Source organism: Rhea pennata, chromosome 17, assembly GCF_028389875.1.
Source record: "Rhea pennata isolate bPtePen1 chromosome 17, bPtePen1.pri, whole genome shotgun sequence".
Classification (NCBI taxonomy): domain Eukaryota; kingdom Metazoa; phylum Chordata; class Aves; order Rheiformes; family Rheidae; genus Rhea; species Rhea pennata.
In genome coordinates, this window is record NC_084679.1 from 12,365,636 (window position 1) to 12,382,434 (window position 16,799).

A 16,799-nucleotide genomic window follows, 5' to 3' on the forward strand; every position below is an offset into this window, starting at 1 on the left:
CGCTGAGGGACTGAAGTGAAAAATGAGCCAGAGACAGGAATTAGCAGCTCTCTGCCTGGGCTGTCAAAAGGGATTTTCCCCAGATACAAAACAAGCAATTGGAATTGCAGGGAGGTAAATCCCTTTTAGTCCCTGACAAGTACACGTACTCTCAGTTTCCCCTCCCGGTGCTTTCAGTGCTGGGATCTCGGAGACGGCGTGGGATGCATCCCCCGGCAGACTCCCAGGCCACAGAGTGCCCATCGCTGGGATCCCACTTCAGGGGTCTGCCTCCGGCACAGGAGAGGCGGTGAGACGAGCGGGGGAGCGGGCTACGCTTCCTATGGCAAGTGGGAGCTCACTGATGCCGAGGGCACCAAAGGCGATGGAGACAAGGCAGCTGCTGACAGGATAAACCAGCAGCTCTAGGTACCATTTTATCAACTCTGTAAAATTTGTTGAAGAAAGAAACAAGGAGCAAAGCTGACATGATATTGGCAACCACTACATATCACTACATGACAGTCCACACAACTGAAGTATGGTCTGTTCTCTCAAAATTAATACAAATATATTGGCAATATTTTGTTGATATTTCAGAGGTTTATTTGCAACCACAACAGCCAGAAGTCTCCTTTTTTTCAAAATGAAAATCAGATTCAGAAAAAAAGGTAGCAGCTTGGGACCCTTGGGGCTGCTGTGCAGTGGCCAGCTACAACCCAGACTATTAGCGAAAGCATACAAGGAACATCTCACATTTACAAGTATTCACAGTCTTATAATTGGCCTTTGAGAAAGAAATGATCCTCACAGTACTGCTTGGTTTCACGCAGGGTAGACTGCCCCTTTAATAAACTGCCAAAACCAAAGACAAGTGAACTATTCATGCTATAGTATCTGTATGAAGACGATAAACATAATATACTGTTAAAAAAAAAAAAAAAAAAAAAAAAAAAAAAAGCCAATATGCCTCTGGGTTCATTGTGTAGTGATGCAGGATAGCCAGAAGAGAAAACACTAAAGAAACCTGTGGGTCTGCTAACTGGCCTTAAGGATCAGCTGAGATTTCATATTCATCAAACCGTGCACTGGTCACATACTGCGAAACACCAATAGTTTGCTTAGCAGCAGTAGGGATAGGAAGAAAGAAGTGGAGAGAAGGAAACGAGAAGATGAAGAGCCAAATATGAAGCATTTAACCTATGGGAAGGAGCCTACAGAATGATGGAAGCCAAGAGCCCTCTGACTGCTGCATGGGTTTTAGCACATGGTGAAGGAAGAACAAGGTAAATGTTCATGCAGCAGGATCCCTGATGCCATGTGGCTTTGAATTCAAAAGCCTTTTAAGAGAACAGACACCCTGAATAAGTTTAGTTTAACATAAAATTCAGTAATTCTGATATATACTAATGTGCTTCAAGATAAGGGCCATAATTACCTAGACACAAAGAGGTACGTGTTCATAGTAAATATTTTCTTCTACACATGCTGTCCTCTACTGCTGTGTAATATGATTTCCTATTGTTCTGCGACTCTCTCTGGTAATAATACTACCACTTAGATGGTGTTTCATAGCTGTAGATCACACTGTGCTTAACCCAGGGGGTATCATTATCTCTGCTTTACATACGGAGTCACTGAAGCACCTAAAGATGAAATGAGTCCATGGAAAGATCAGAAAAACAACTACAGATTTATAAATTATAGCGCTAACTGCTACACAAGAGAAACCTCAGGAGGTTTAGGTGGGATTTGCTGGCAACATGTCTGTTTGAAAACACCCATGAAAAGAGCTTGGCTTAACGACAAGCCGGGGCAAACACGGGCAGGCAAAAAGAAAAGGCAAGGTGCTAATGCCATGGTCATGGGTGAGAGAGAATTGGCAATAGTTAGCTTAGTAACTAGAGTAGAAAGAGCCTGTACTTTGTGCATGCTGATGACAGTGACAGTGATCTCTCTGCTCTTTGAGGAACTGAAGAGTTATCGGCAGCATCTTAAGCTGAGACCAGAGCACCCAGACAGCTGAGCAAAAGGCTTGGGAAAGGGGCTGGCTCTAGGGACAACATGGAGCGTGGCGGGGTAGTTTGTAACTCCAAAGCTGTGTGCGCCATCCCCATCCCTGTTGCCCTCCTGCTGCTGAAGATGCTGCTGCGCTGAACCTGAAAGGTCTGGTTATAAATAGCTTCTCCCTGCAGCTCCTCAATGAGCCACTGAGGCGGAATGAGTCATCTCTGCCGGCGCCGTGGCCCCCCCAAACCGACTGCGTCAGGTTGGGAGCGTGGCTGCCAAAAGCCGTGGTACACGCTGTTCTCTCTCAAAGGGCAGTGGCCTTGGGGGACAGGGACACTAAACAAACTAGCACTACTCATTACTCATAAACACCCAAAAGCCACATTGCGTTGCAAACAACGTAAAATCCACTAAGAAAGTTTAGAAACAGACACCGGCCCTTCAGCCCCCTCTGCCCGTCCCAGGATCCATGCCTCACTGGTTGTCAGCTGCAACTTCTAACCCCTCAGTGGTTCATTATGGAGAAGATCAAACACCTTGGAAAGTGACTCTCATGCTCTTTACAAAGAACTTCTCTTTTCCAAGACTTGCCAACATAAGGCCAGTGAACGGGCGCAGCAACCATCAGATGGCCTGAGACACTATTCTCTCACTACTCGGCACACCTCTGAATCCCCTGCGAGGAAAGCAGACGGAATTACAGTAAGAAAAGCCACATTTACATTTGCTTATTCTGCTGGGAAGGAAATCCATCCAGGACCTGTGTCCTCTTCTGATCAGGACAACACATGGAGCCAGCAGGCTGCTATAGCTCTTTTCTAGTTCTGTTGCAGGAGAGGACAGTGTCCTCCCCGTGATTTCCTGAGCTCCCGTAGATGTGAGGTGTCTGAGGAAAAGGGATTCCAGCAATTGTTCGCTTTGTCCATGTAGGCTTTACTCAGGGGCAAATGGAGCTCTACTGAATCATGTCCAATCTCAAGCCTCAGATGGTAAGGATGTATGTTTTGTGAACTTTAGGATAAAAATCTATGTAAGCAAGTAAAGCACAAGCCCTTGCCAAGATCGCAGATATCTGCAGTGTAGGCAATTCCTTGTGATTAGCAAAGATTTGAAGGATTGGGGGTGAATACTTATGGTGGGAGAAAAGAATACAAAGAAATACTGAGTTAAAAGGAAGGAAAAGAATATCAGGTAAGGAAGAGAACAGAAAGTTGATCTCACAGCACAGGCAGGATCTGGAAGCTGGTATTACTGTTATAAAAAAGCAAGATATGGAGATGGGGAGGGAGGAAATCTTATGGTGCTACACTTCTCTCAAATGGAGAGTTTAAGATACCGTGATCAAAGTGATTCTGGTATGTTTTCCATAAACAAAGTTTGATGGCTGTGGCAGGTGGCTCAATCCAGTATTATGTGAGAAAGTAAGCTACCGACCACAGAGAGTGAGGACATCCGGAGAGGCAAACAAAAATATCTTATAGTTCAGCTGAAGCCAAACCTCTGCAAGTAAGTATTATCTTGAAAAAGAAAAATCATGCAAAGCTATTATTAGGAATAAAAACTGGTAAGGATGATGATGACCCACACAAACAGAAGAAACAGAGCTATGTACTTCGACTCCCTCAGTTTCTCAGTGCTCAGTAGCACAGAAAACAGCAATGTTCCCTAGCAATATGGGCAACTATCGTTCTGCAAGCGATCCCTGGTGCTACACTATGTGACGGCAAAGGGAATGTAATGTGCTTGTGGGTCATGCTGTGATGCAGAACGATGACAAAGGCTGGCAGGGTTTTGCTACCAGCAGAGGTGTTACAGTGTTGTCTTGATGAAGGCAGCAGGATGATGCAGTTTTACATTAGCTGCCTTTCCGTTTTCCCTCCAGTTTTTAATTCATCATCAAATCAACTAAGCATCTTCTGTTAAATGTTAATGACTTTGTTCTGATAGAGTTTTAAAACCGACAGACTTCAAAATTGTACAAGTTCACCATGTGCAACCTCATCATTTAGACTGTTCTACATTCATGTTGTCTGGGAATATTTTATCTCTAAAGAGATTTTTTTTTCTCTAAACAGAAGGGACTTATTCCAGATAAGAACCAGAAATGAGAAAATCCCCTGCCCTCCTTTCTACCCCTCTGCTCAGCACCTAGAAAGTTATTTATTAGCACCAGGCACCTAGAAGGGACAATTCTCCTTTCTGCTAGCACTTATAATCTCTCCTCCCAGTGGTCTCAAAAGCCTGCTTTTCTCATTATTACTTCTTCTCTGTCTTCTAACAAGAACACAAAGAAGTTTCTATTTTCTCTTGCCTTGTTCCCATTCCAGTGGAAAAAAATAAAAGAAGATCCTCACCTCCTTGCTTCTCACTGTGCAGCAGAGAGAGGCTCACCACCCCTTCTCTCATTTCCAGATCTCACACTTAGAAAATATGTAGACCATTGCTATCAGCCACTATGTTCCTTAGCCTTTCTGGGGAATCCAAACTTTACAAAGGTTGTACAGCTGCAGACTAATTGTGTCTCAAGGGTTTACTGGGCTGTTCCTGAGTGCTGACTCCAGCTCCAGTGTTGTGTGATGGCTAACACAGTAAACCATAAAGGTCAGTCCCTCACCATCCATTTCACACCTTGATCTTTCTATAATGATGGGAGAAGGACAGAACAGATGAACTTCTGGAATTTGATGGATTTCTTAACAGTCTAGGATTTTTTATTGTCTATTTAAATAAATTATATTTAAAATCTTTAAAATGTTCATTCCTCTGCTCCATTTATCAACTCAGAAACTTAAAACTTTGGTCCTTGTTGTGTTTGGATCCCAGAGCAGTTTAATTTAGCCATAGCTGTAGGCCTGTTATTTGCTGCTCAAACTCAGATATACTAGCCAAGGTGCAGGACACAGAGAGATATCTCTGTGTATATAAGAAAGCAAATTCTTCACTAATTTACAATCATACAATTCTACTTCAAGAGATATGGCCAGTGTACCTGGAGGGAGCACGTGGCCTGACACAGGAAGAATGTACCAATAGCAGAGGCTTTACTCTGACTCGTCCTCGACAGAGAGGATGGTGGGTCCAATACTTGGGAAGTACAATATACTTTCTATTAATTAGAAGGTTAGCAACAAATTCCCAATAAGGTAAATGTGAGGCAAGAGCCTCAGTGAGCGCTGAGGTTGTGGTGAGAGCAGGGGAAATTATGAAAAAAATAAAATCTCTTGCTTTAAATATTTGTAAAGGCTAATATATCCCCAAAAGGCCTTTCAGGCCACAGAAAACCCAATATAATTCCACTAATAGGTGTCTTAATTGCCTCAAAGGTATAATGTTCTTGCATCTTCTTGCTATCGCATACAACAACCTTAGAAACTAAAGATATTGAAAACAATGCAAAAGTACTGCCAGGAAAGGATGAGGACTTTGACAGAGCAGCTACAGTTACTTAGCTGCTGCCATCTGGAAAGGCCAGTCCAGCATCTTCAGAAAAGAAATGAAAAAAATACCTCTGCAAGTAGTTTTCCCTTTTGAACTGGTGTTCGTGGGATCTTATCTATATCCCTTCTTACCTGAGACCAGGTACCTCTCCAACCTCCAGGTCGGCTTCATCCTGATCGAGGTCATTCCTTAGCTGCTCCAGGCATGGGAAATTCCAGCTCTGAAATGAGGAAAGAGCATAAAGCAATTAGCCCAAATGCATTCACGGCACCAACTAAAACTACATGTGGAAACTCTGTTCTTTTAGACCAGAATTACACAAGGAATTATTCCCTAGAAAAGGAGTCCTTTTTAAGGCCATAGAAGCTGTCTGACAAGCTTTCTGGGACTTTATACAGACTTTAAATATCCCAAGCAAGGAAGATTTCTGTAGGGGTTATCCTTCACTCAGGCTGAGTGTTCTCCTAGGTCATGCCGTGCAGAGCACAGTACAGAAATTTACAGAGATACTCAGATCTTTTCCATAAGCTCCAACTCTTGCACTCGAAACAAATTCAGGCTCGTCAAATTCCAAAACGGGCACAGCACTAGAAAGACGAAGGAGGAAATATTTTAACTGAAAACTTCAAGGAATAGGGGAAACAGTTCAGAAAGAGCCAAACCCACCCAAAGTGTACTGCAACACACAGAAACGGAGCATGCTGGGCTCAGGCAGGAACTATGCAGGACCGCGCAGTGCAGCTGGCTTTCTCCTTTCTTCCCTGCATCCTTCCCCCATCATATTCTTTCTCTTTCTGATCCACTGGATCCACCTCCCTTTCCCTTCTGCCTCTTCTACTGCATTAAGCAGAGATGCAGTGATTATGCAATGGCATTTTTAAAAATTGCCAAGTGGTACGGTTAGATTGTGTGTATGAAGAGATGAAAAATTGCCCTGAAGGAACTAGTCAGTCAAGCACAGGTAGCTGCTGATGCCCAGCGGCACTTGCAGTCGCTTGGCCACGCTGTACGGGAAAAGCCGTGGCCGAGGCGTGCTGTCATCCATCCCACCTAATTACAGCAGTGATTCAGGATAACCACAGGGGTGCAAGCAGTTGTATCTGCTGTTATTGTTGCTTAGCAGAAAAAAATGCATTCCTCTGAGACCATTCAGACGTTCCAATTTGTCTCAGAACCAGGGCCCAGCTTAAAAGTGTGCAAGAAACTGATTATTCCACTGTGGATGGGAGTATGGAGGAGGTCACCATCTGCGTAGGATAGATCTCCTCCTGCTGCAAACTTACAGCAGCCAGTCACTATCATCTGCTCTGTGGGATAAAAATCTCTCAGATGCTAGGCACTCAACACCAGAATTGCCCATCTCATTTACAGTGCTTACTGCTGCTCAGCAGGATCAGCCACTAAGTCTAAGGTGATTTCTTGTTCAGCCAATTGTACTTTTCTTCCCTCCCACCCATTTTTTAATTTTCTTTTCTTTCTTTCTTTTTTTAATCTTCACCCCCTCCCCTTCCTCAGTGTTTGAGGGGAAAAAAATCTGAAGAGACAACAGCATGGTCGGGAGAATCCAAGGGAACTGATTTTGCTCCAGATTTCAGACCTTTTAGCAGATCTTCTCCAATATTGTGTTGGTACCTGACTGTCACTGATTGTGTTGCACAATATCAAAGAGATATTGTAGACGCACATTTGAATCTAGTGCAATGTGCTGGATCGCTCTGTCCCACAGGAGAGGAAAAGGAGCAGGGAAAGAAGGGCACGGAGACGACTGGAGAGGACCATAGGGAGGGAGAAGAAAGGCCAAGCAATGCTGGAAGGGTAAATCCCTTTCTTTTTGCTTTGTATGTCTTCTATTTGTTTCTTTCTCACACTGATTTGTTTATTTATTTATTTTACCCCGTGGTAGTGGAATAAAGTTGTCTGCATGATTGTATGCCTCTATAGCTTTAAATTTAAATTGAGTACAAAACTGACTCTCCAATTTCTAAAGCTCGGGAAGGGAATGGGCAGGAGGTAAGCGCATCCCTGAGGAAGCAAGGCTTCTCCGGCAAAGCTGCTGCAGCAGCAAAGCTATTAATAAATGTTTGCAATCTTTTAATCGTTCTGCTAAATTGCCATCATGTTCTTGCAAACCCCATAGTGTGTCAGTGCAGCTGCCTCCTCCCGCCTGCCTGCCCGTGTTCGCGCATGTGAGTGAGGGGGAACATCAGGAACACGCTCATATCCGAGGGCTGCTGCAGAGTTAGAGGGAAAATGATTCTGACAAGTGACTTTTTAAATCTTCTGTATTCACAAGTAAGCGGCCCTAATAGTTACAACCATACTTTAACTTGCTTTTCCTTCCCCAGCAAATCCTGCCTGCTCAAACCCAGATACTAAACCTCCTCCACGAAAATATCACATCCGACGCGTTACAGCTTGAGCCGTTACTCGAGAGGCCAAGCCTCTCGCCACGGGAGAGCCCTGCAGTCGCAGTCAGAGGGAGCGCTCAAGCTCGCAGCCATTCGGGCTTAAACAAAGGCATTCTCAGCAACGGAACATTTTTCTCTGCTTTATCCAACTCAGTACTGAGCTGATAATCATCAGGATGCAACACAAGCATATATTGCTTTTCAGGCTTTTTCTGCAGGGCCAGTTAATCAGAATGCAAGTGGATGAGAAAGCTGTGATCCTATTTACGGCAATGGATACTATTCCAGGATGAAAAGGATTAATACTTCTAAATAAATTGTCTATTTTCCTCTCCATGCGTCTATAGTATATCCATTATTGTCCAAACTAGGATATAACAGTCAAAGCAATCTTCTAACGTCATGGTGGAGATCAGTTTAATCCTTTTTCCGTTCCCTCCCCCGGCTCAAACTCTCATCTTTGTCCTAATTATAATAGCATTTGAAATTATCATGGTTTAAAAAAAGATGCAAGCTTATATAATATTCTTATTGCTTATTAATAATTTCAGAAGGGAGAGCAAGTTGTCTTGCATTGTGGGAATTATGCAAACTAAGGCTGAGCCATACCTTGCTGGGCTCCACCAATTTCTTATTTGGAAGCCCGATGCACAAGGATTACCATGTAATAACAGATTTAAAGGCTTTTAGTGAATGACAGGCCTGCCTCACACACTTGAAGAAGAAGACATGACAGACGTCACATTTCACAGTGATTAGCCCTGGGCACTCTTCGGAGGCAGAAGACTCGAGGCAAAGTGACTTCAACCACCCTGCAAGTGTGATAATCCCCGCGACAGCACAGCCTGAAGAGTTTGATTGCTGTTAAGAATAGGAGCTTATGAATAATAATAAAGAAAACATCAGACTGGATATTGGTGACACGGTTACACAGCCCCGACAGCCAGAAAGATACTCTGCTCGCATCGGAAGGCCTTAAGTCCATTACTTAATCTAAATTTACTTATATCCTGTCCTCTGAACATCTTCTCCTGTATAAAGCTATAATGTGTAAAAGACTTGCTAAAGAACTGATTTTAAGGTTTATTATATGTCCTGCACATGGAGTATTTTCTGTGTTTGTCACTATGGTATCTTTCTCTTGGAAAGCAGAGGGTGGAGTAGGAGGGAATGGGAGCAGGAGCTCTGCATCCATGCTATTAACTCTTGTAGTTTCATTGAAGAACAAGCTTCACTGTAGGGCGATACCATGAGAGTCTCAGACACCATTTAAAAGACAAATTAAGTGTCTTGCTCTCATGCTTACAGAGAAATACCTGCCTGCTGCAAGTCCCCAAAATAAAAGATAAATAATAGAGCTCAATATGTATGATTTAAGTAAATTAACTAAATAAAATGATTTTAGACTGTTTTCATTAATGTCTACGACACAGAGCAGTATGTACGTAAAAATGTTGAGCACTGAAGTTGAAAGTATGTTTTAGAGGAATCCAATAAACACTCAAAATCATCATCTTATGCTTTTTTTGTAGGCCTACATCTTACAAAAAGAACTTCATAACTTCTACTCTAATAGCTGTCCCTCTGCTTTCCACAAAGCTGAGGGAGTTTTGTTTTGGCCAAGTGGGGAGAGCTAGAGAGAAGGGAGAAGTCAAAAGGATCAATCAATCTCTTGAAAACATAGAAATCACCGAAACATAGAAAACGTCCAGTGTCAGCATATTTAGAAATAAATGGTTACGTCACGCAGACAGGACCGGCCACTGAGTGACGGCACTGGGAGCACCGTCCCTGCTGCTAGTCCCGCTCTTCCCACAGTAACAGCACCCGGAGAACGGTGCCTGTTACGATACCAGCGAAGAGGAGCCATGCTCTGCGAAAAATAACAGGATGAAAACTTTGCCACCTCTACACATCCTACACGGGGAAAAAACTTAACTGGTTCTGGCGTGGCTTTCTGACCATAAGTGGATGCTAGTTTTAAGCTACGTGCAGTCCGCAACACCGATTCGTGGTCATCTCCCATTCTGCCTCTCCGTAATCGCGTGCTTTGCCTGCTGGAGGAGCGCTGCTTGGCTTGGCACTGAGACCCAGGCAGCCCTGGGGGCTGACATACAGCAGGCACATGCTGAAATGTGGGGAAAAGTGAGCTCTCTTCGGAAAGATGGAAAATGAAACCAGATGCCACCAGTACTGAGAGAGAGAAGAAACTAGATCTGATGCTTTAGATGACTTGATGGAAGCTGCTCATGTTCAGAGGCAGTAGGACCAAATTCAGCTCTAATTAAGTCACTAATGTTACAGCAGGATAAACATGATCTTTTAAGCACCACAAGTATGAAACAGGGACAGAGAAGGTCACACAGTAACAACTGGTTGAGTTCCAGTATGTGCTCTGCAGGATTTTATCTGGGTGCCTGAGGGACGTGCTCCGGGTCAGCTGCCCCCAAATCATCTCACTGCGGAAGATGCCATCAGGCCATGCAAGAAGGCTGCTACATGCAGCGCTAGATGCTTTCGCACGAGACCCACCGGCAGCAGGCAGGAATCATCCCAAGTCTTCACCCAAACTCCCCTGCCCTCAGGGCAGCTGGTGGAATCCGCCTAGCAAATTCATCAAGACTTCTTCTTTTTTCTTTTTTTTAAGTTTGCTTCCATCTTCACGGTGTGCATAGTTAGAAAAAGTGACAAATATTTACAGCCTCTTTGACGCGGGTGCAAATATATCTAAAAGAAAAAAAAAAGAACAAAACAAAAACCCCAGCAAGCTTCCCAAAGTGGGTCAGATGCTTCCAGCGTTTTCTGTCTTCTTCAATCTGTAACAGCAGTTGCCTCTGGAAATCTGTTTGCACTGGACTTCTTTGGTCTTTGTCAGCCCCTAAATTAGCTCAGCAGCAAAAAAAAAAAAAAAAAAAAAAAAAAAAGCCGTTGGCGTGGATTCCTCCCACCCAAATCTGCACTCACACGCTGCACCCTGCTCTGCTCTCGAGCGGCCTCCTTCTACTGCGCTGAGCACGGGGGGGCGGCAGCTAAAATTTACCAGCCTTTGACCAGAGGGCTGGGGAGCTCGGCCAGAGCCTGGTCCGCGACCGAAGCGCTCCTCGCACCGAGCTGACACCGGCACAAGCAGAGCCGCCGGCAGCCCCAGCCGAGCCACGTATCGGCCCAGGTTGTAAGAAGGAAGCTGCTGGGACGCCTGTCCGCTTGCCCGAGCGGCACGCTGCCGCGCGCCGATGCGCTGGCCCCTCTCGGCAGGGAGAGAAGGGGGCTCTGTGGACGGCATCTCTGATCCTCCGCTTCCGGGGCTGCCAGAGGCGAACGTGAAGCCACTTGGAAAAAGGACGTGGCAGTGTAAGCAGATGCATCTTGCTGCACCACAGGATCTGGTCTTAATCTCTATGTGGGGATTGAGAAGGAAGGGGAAAAAAAAGGAAGAAGAGAAGATGGATCTGCAAAAAAAGAAAAACTAAATACATAATTTTTGTTTCCAACTAGCCTCTTTACACCACCTTGTCTGTGAAAAAGGCAGCTGAGGGTGGGCTACACTTGTAAGTGCTTTGGTTATCTCAATTATTATATTATCTAATTACATAACAACTCCTTAATTTACTTGTAGCACTCATTGAAGCAAAAAAAAAATTATTATCCTCATTTTGCCAATGTGAAGCTGAGGTCTAGGGATGGTAAGGGCCAGACTTTTAGTCACACAAAGGTGCCTGACTCCCACTAAAGTCAAAGCAAGTTATGCCTGTAAATATTTTGAGGATTTATAATTAACAACAGAAATCTGTGGGGCAGCCAGAAATTTCAAGTCTCAGGCTAACCAGTCTTATCTAACTGAAAGTATTCTTCCCTTGTATAAAATCATAATAAACTTTGTTCATTTGCACCTTAATTCACACATCTCAACCTAATCTCCCTCTGCTTTCTGTGCTGACCCACAGGTGACGCACGGGTTACCAGAGAGATTTTTTGCAAAAGCTTCCTTTCTGGCTAAGTAAACTCAGGAATTTTTTTTTTCATTTTTAATGTTTTTCCTTTAGCTTATCTGTGTTTTTTCCACAAGTTTCTGGAAGCTTATTGAAGAAAAACCTCGTGGCTTTATCAATTGCGAACAGCTTTACAGATTGCACCTTCTTTCGCTCAAGTGGCCACTCAGTGCTGAACAAAATGTGGAGCCCTGTCTCGCTAGCACGCTTTGAGACCCGCTGTAGCTGAAAAGACTGGTCTAAAGTGCAGGCTGGAAATCTAATAAAACTCTCTGAGGCCCTGATTAAGTTTATGGCAGTCTTTGCTATAACATTATGGGATGCTGCACTCCTCCCTTTGGGTGGCAAGAAGTAAAAAAATCCCATTAGCAGCTATTGGATTCTTTGTATAGGAACAATTTTTCAATTACACATAATTAATAATAATTACTCTTTATCTTCAGAGACCAGAACAAAGAATAATTAATCCATCTTAATAACACTGTTAAGGAGGTATTAAATCTGGGAGGGCTTTTTTACATAGTAACTGATGTGGTCTATTGTTCAGCATGTTCCCTAGTGTAAAAGGAAAGCAAGGGGGAATCCTGAACTATCTGAACTAATATTCTAGTTTTTGCTTTAGTTTAAATAACTAGTTTGGGAACAGATGTTTGCTGCTAGCAGCAGCTTGCAGCAAATGAAGTGTGCTACCTACAGGTGTCTCATAAATACAAACAGTTTTCGTATATTTGATAGTTAACAGTATTAAAGGGGACATTTTATGGATTTTTAATATGCATCTATTAATAAAGCACTTGCAATTATTCCCATTGCAGAAATGGTACAAATGAAGCTCATAAGTTCAGGGGCAGCTCCTCACTCGGCACAAATTGCTCTTCTCTGCCATTTTTGCTGAACAGGAAGAAAAGATGCCTAATTTTGTGAGCTGGTCCATTCCAGATAATGGGTGCCTAACAGAGACACTTAAGCCCTTTAACAGATCTTAACCTTTGCTTAACCCTTCCAAAGTGACTTCTAATTTTGGCCACCTTTTTGGAAGCTCAGCTTACCACACTTGGGATGTCTCTCAGAGCTCCTGTTCACGCAGCCACTATTCATCTGAACTGGAATTTAATGTTCTCAGCTCTGTAAAAAAATTAACAAAAAAGAAATTAGTATTTTGATCTAAAGCAAACAGTCCTAGATCACGCTGCAAGTCACCGAAGGAGGCAGAAGCAGAAGTTGCTTCAAAAACCAAACACATGGCTTTGCAAGGCAAATATATCATGTGGCAGGATGAAAACGGAGCGAGGGCAGCGCCGCAGGGAGCACCCTTGGCGGCTTCGGCAGATGGGCTGGCAGGTGCTCCGGCCCAGGAGCTCTCGGGCAGCCGCTCTTGGCTCAGCCACCACGCAGAAAGAGGCGCAGGAGAAAGTACTCTCTGGGTTGTTCAGGAAAAAAGAACAAAAAAAAATCATAGAATGACACATGCTATTTCAGCTAAGGAAAGTTCTGATGATCAACAAATCTGAATGCTGATGATTAGTGATTATATGTTAAGGTGATAAACCGGGTAACTTTTATCCCTAAGCATAAAGGTTAGAACCTCTCATTGATCTGAGGGCTCTTGAGCTAAAAAACAACATGAGTAGAAAGAGATGGAAAACAAGAGAGTAAAAATGAAGGGACTAGAGAGAGAGGGAGGATGTCCCAAATGTTAAATGAATGCATCTACATGAAAGGCTCCAGGCCAATATGCTTAGAGAATGCACTCTTCTGTCTCAGTGACCTTGCAAAAATAAACTGAACAAAAAGCTTCAGGCAACATCAGAGAGCAGCTTTAACAAAAAGTTTTAATTTTAGCCAGGCTGGTTTATATGTTCAGTTGCAAGGTTATCTGGGGATGAGCTCTGCATGCAGTGGAACAAAATTTAGTTGTCATCCTCATCTCTAATACCCACACCTGTAACTCCAGAAAACAGTGATGGCAAATTCAGTTCAGTGCTTCCAGGGGAAGTATAACGTGTTTTTGGGTCATATAGGCAAGATTAAACCAAGATACCACAGGGATGGAATAACAGTGCATCCTAATTTTACTCAAAAATGCAATTACTTTGGCTATGTGATGAGTGAGCAACATAAAAGCCCAACACTCGAGCACAACACACTCCAATATGGAGGCTCCTTGTACTCTTTATTTTCCTATGTCCTTGCTCCGTGTCACCAGATTTAACACCTATTTACTATGAGTAATATATTTAACCCCTCTGTACCTCAGTCTCCTCATCTGTAAAACGGAAACATCTTACCAGAAGGAGCAAGCAAGGTGGGACCCAGGCTGCCCTGGCCCATCGCCCAAAGGCCGGCCACACACAGAGCTCTGCGAGCCTGGCCCTGCCTGCCTAGAGCAGAGGAACCCCAAAGGTCACAGGCGGCAGAGGACACCAGGACTCCATTCCTAAGGCAGATGCATCCTCAGCCCTTTTTTCAGGCCCTGCTCTGCATTTTAGATTAGCTAAGGAAGGACCAGTGGGCTCCAAAACCCACTCAACTATTTCTGACAGGTTTGGGGCACTCTGATGCTCAGTGCACTTCACAGCCCAGTTAGGTGCTCTCTCTCCTCACACAAAGCCTAGAGTTAGGCAACTATTATCAAAACTCGTCTTCCCAATATGGATGGAGAACTTGAGTCCAGATGTTCCACAGCCCACGTGAATTTGTCTCTGTGGCCATTTATCTAACGCAATATTCACTGGGATGGGAACCCGAACACAATTCCCCCAAGCAGCAGGGCAATACCCCAAACCATGCCCTGACGTACGTGCTCTCACCCCTGCTGTATGACTCCGTAGCTATTCACAGACAGCATCACGGGGACTGGACAGGCCCATACTATCAAACCAAAGACTCTCGCAACTGTCCATTTGCGTCCAGGGCCTGATGCAGGAGGCACAGTCTGAGAGCAGCTACTGGACTTGGTCTCATGCACGGTACAGGTTGAAGAAAACCTCAGCAGTGAATCCTTTGAGATCTCTGAAGTAGCTGGCCAGTGACACCAGTGCAGGGCCAGCAACCCAAACAACTCAGAAACATACTTTGTTATACTCTTCACAACACACGAATTAGGATCAGCCACTTGCAGCATCGCTGTATTAGTCTTGAAATTAAATCAACATGTAGAATAAAAATAGAGAAATTCAGCCCAGTGAGTGTTCTGGATTCACCGCTTTATTAGACAATCATTGATGAATACTTATGCTGATAGAGACTCTTCCATCCAAAGTTCTCAAATGGCTTTATAAATCGTCTGTAATGTATGTAGTCAGGGCACGTTTTCCCATCCTAATATATACTCTGCCCTCCACATTTCTACTTGCTAGGCTATCCCAAGGCCAAAATATTGTCTCTCCAAGTCCGCAGGAGAGAGATCCATCCTTCCACCCAGCAGGTCTCTTGAACTACTTTTCAATTCAAGTGGCTTTTTCTGAATTTTTCTCTTGGATCTTTTCTCAGTAGACAGCTCTTTCCCACCCTGACTATAACTCACCTTCCCTTGTGACAGTTTCCTGAATCACTAACTCTGGAGCCGATAGAGCAAATCTGGCAGAGGAATGGGGTGAGGAGGTGTGAGAATTAAAGTGAAGGTGTTCCAAACTCTCAGTCCCGTGCTGTCAGCTCCGCGCTCCATGGAGCCTGATCAGCGTCGCGTGGCTTGTACTAACATGAGCACCAATTGCGCAAGGAGCTGTAGCAGCTCAGGGCTGCTTTGTGCATCCTGCAAGCCAACAACAGCGAACTAAAGGCAGTATCGTACATGAAATGAGGCAGGACAGGGTTCTCTCACCACACTGCTTTCTCTGTGCATCGTGTCGCTACTAATCAGCCTTCTGGACCGAAAACAGAAGCCTTCGCTATACGCAGGGCCCAGCCTGAAGCACGCACAGTGCACACGTCCTATTGGATTACAGGGCAGAGCGCACTCACATGGCCTGCTTGTCAGAGATGCAGCTGTATCTCCGCAAAACGAGGGAAACGAGGGAAGGCACCAATGAAAACAAACAGAGCCCACAGAGCAGTGAGGCGATCGGATTGAGGACGCCACCAGAGAGACGGGCAGCAGGCAAATGCACCTTGCCAGACAGGTTGGGAAGTTAACCCAGGACCTCAGTCCACAGAGAAAACACGCGGGACTTCAGGGTCCCGAGGAATTCAGTCCTTCAGGGACTTAAAGTCTCTGATAAAGTCCCAAATGGGAGAAGAGCTTATTGCCTAGGATATTACTGCACCTACAAGCAGAACAGATTACAGTTAGATCACAGATTCCAAAGAATGGGGAAATAAAATCTGGATATTAAAACACAAAGCAGTGCGGCAGAGATCAGTCCAACGCAGTCTCTCCCGTGGAAAACCTGCTTCTATCTGCAACAGCAGAAGACGACAACCTTCCTTAGCCCCTTTGCTCAGGGCAGCGAAGAAAAGGTCTCTCAGCAAGTCTCCGCACAAGCCTCACCCCGCGGGGCTCACAACGCGACCGCGGGCAGAGCGGAGAGGAGCTGAGGAAACGGGGGGGGAGGGGGGCAGAACGGGCACCTGCTCCCAGGGCAGGAGCTGATCGCCCAGGACGGCGTTTCCGCCGCGTCTGTCGCTGTTCGGTCCAGCCCTGGGGTCACTCCGGGAGACGGCTCCACACCGAACGAGCAACCAGCTCCCGCGGCCGCGCGGCGGCAGCGCCTCGCCCGCGGAGCCTCGCCGCCGTGACGGGCTCTTCTCCCGCCTCTCCAGCGCTCCGTCCCCCGCCCCCCTCCCCCCCGCGGCGGCCGAGGAGCGCCGGCAGCTCCCGCCGCGGAACGGCAGCACCCCCGCCGCGCCGGGACGGCCCGTACCTCCCGCGGGCGGTGCCGCCGCCGCCGCCGCCTCACGCGGCCCGGCCCGGCCCGGCGCGGCGCGGCGCGCGCGCCCCCGCGCGGGGGACGGCGGGAAGGCGGCGGGTGCCCGC

At 45.4% G+C, this 16,799-nt stretch overlaps 1 long non-coding RNA gene across 1 annotated transcript; it reads right to left on the minus strand.

Annotated features, from left to right (window-relative positions):
• Positions 1 to 285: 285 nt before the first annotated feature.
• LOC134148332 (uncharacterized) lies at positions 286 to 16,743 on the minus strand. Its single transcript, XR_009960198.1, has 4 exons — positions 16,687 to 16,743; positions 12,874 to 12,949; positions 5,559 to 5,647; positions 286 to 425 (listed from the first exon to the last, which is right to left on the minus strand). It is a non-coding gene; the product is annotated as an uncharacterized LOC134148332 (long non-coding RNA).
• Positions 16,744 to 16,799: the final 56 nt, after the last annotated feature.